A 2,176-nucleotide genomic window follows, 5' to 3' on the forward strand; every position below is an offset into this window, starting at 1 on the left:
CGAGGGATAGATTTGTACGACTCTGCTGGATGTTTGGTATACCCTTTAAAATCATGTGCAAAACTTGCATCAAACTTGCATTATATAATAAAATGAGCGCCAACCCATGTGGTAGGAAGCTTATTTTCTCTATCCCATTCAAATATAGCCCCACAAAGAGATCAACTGAGACTACCCCAACGTCCGGGTTCGTTTGTGAACCAATGCTAGCGGAATCAATCGGGTCAAACATCGAAAGATTAGATCACAGAGTTTTTTAGACGGATACATGTCTGGACACAAATATGTGGGCCCGCGTCAAGGTAACTTTACGGTCAATCTGACGACCACATTGCATATAAATGAGTACGACCACATTACGGAAGATATAGCTTTTTGAATCTCCTTTATGTTTGGTATTGTCTTTCTAAAGTTTGTACGAGACGAATATAACATCTTCTAATCTTCTTGTTGTATGGGATGAAACAAGTACAGGGAGAGAAGAGAGCGAGAGAGGGAGAGAGAGAGAGAGAGAGAGAGAGAGAGAGAGGAGATGAGAGGAAGCGAGAGACATTGCGACTGCATGGTGGTTAAAATCAAAGATTGTACGCCCCGCAAGAGTTTCAAACATCTGATCTGAAATGTTCCGCGAGAGCATTTATGTTCCTATTCTACATTTAATCCTAACCACTTATTCTTGTTTCCGAACCCCTAGATTTGATCTTAACCGATCGATTCGTGTTCTTTTCGATAAGGAAGCTCACACGGAAGCAACGGTCCACCTCATTCAAAGACTGGACGACCGTTGCTTCCGTGTGAGCTTCCTTATCACTTTCAACGGCCAATCCTACAAGCTTGATGTGTTCTATTCAAGATTTTATCCCACCTGCGGGTGAAACTCTTTCCTTAATAATTGTATTTTAAAGAAGAGTTATATACAACTCAGTTCCTTAATACTTCAAGGGCCTACCCCATTAAGTGGATTTCAAGTTTCTTGCTTATATTCTAATTTGTCATTCATAGGCAGCCGCTGGCAAATTATTTTGACAGTCGGGGCATATTCCCAAAGATCCGTAAAGCCCACAATTATCCTCGGTGAAAAGAGGCACACCAGCATGATCCAGCACATCAAACATTAAAGACGGATCCAGCACTGCAAATCACTTCGTCAGTCTACTGTACACTTGTCTGGTTGCTCAACTACGGACCCAGCCTGGCCACTTCACTTACGGATATTTTTTACTCCTTTTATAGAAACACTGAGCCATGTGGTTGCGGACTGTCTACATGGAAGTAGTTAGAAACCAAGTTAGCTGCATTAGATATCCTGGCGTCATATGTCACGTCGAATTGTCCATATATAACGTCTTCGAACGCTCCGTTTTTTGGAGTAGAGCCAAATAGCGGCGCTTCTTCGGACTTCCCAGGAATGGCAGTCAACCGTGTTTCTGCCCTTCTTCTTTCGTCTCTTCTTCTTTGCCTCTTCTCTCTGTCTTCGGCGGCAACTAACATTCTTCTGAGTGGTCAGGTTCTCCGCACAGGTCAAGGTTTGATTGAAGGAAACTATACGTTGATCATGCAGCCGGACTGCGATCTCGTGCTGAGGGAAAACACCAATATACTGATCAGCACAGGCACTGCTGGCGTGAGCAGCAACTGCTTTGCTATTCTTCAGAACGAAGGTAACTTCGTGGTCTACAGCGGGAATGGCACCGCGTTATGGGCATCCAACACTGCCACTGGCATAGGCAGTTATATCCTCGTTCTCCAGCCTGACCGTAACCTTGTGCTGTATGGGCCGGAGCTTTGGCAAAGCAACACAAAGGTTGCTTGAAAAAAGGCGGTAGAACGGCTTCTGAAGGACAAGGCCACAGGAATTTAGGCCAGAATAATGTATTTCTTGTTAGCGTTCTCTTTGTTTAAGCAAAAGGATGTAATATCCGAGGAATTGAAAGTCTGCCTTTTGTTGAGCCATTCAATGAGTACGCAAGATTTTGTTTTGTTGAAGAATGCTCAATAATGGTTTACCTTATTTCCACCTTTCTCAAGGGTAAGGCAAAGGAAACTACGCCAGAATTATGTGGGTCTCGTTAGCCTATTCCTTGTGAAAGGAAGAGGATGTAATCTCCGAGATAATGAAAATTGGTCTTTTCTTAAATGATTCCGTGAGAGCAAAAGTTATTTAATGGAGAGTGGT

The 2,176-nt window shown here is 43.3% G+C and overlaps 1 pseudogene; it reads left to right on the forward strand.

The window, feature by feature from the left end:
* Positions 1-1,408: 1,408 nt before the first annotated feature.
* On the forward strand, positions 1,409-1,813 carry LOC144707130 (mannose-specific lectin pseudogene; annotated as a pseudogene).
* The last annotated feature ends 363 nt before the right edge of the window (positions 1,814-2,176 follow it).

The sequence above is a fragment of the Wolffia australiana genome, chromosome 8 (assembly GCF_029677425.1).
Source record: "Wolffia australiana isolate 7733 chromosome 8, ASM2967742v1".
NCBI classification, from domain to species: domain Eukaryota; kingdom Viridiplantae; phylum Streptophyta; class Magnoliopsida; order Alismatales; family Araceae; genus Wolffia; species Wolffia australiana.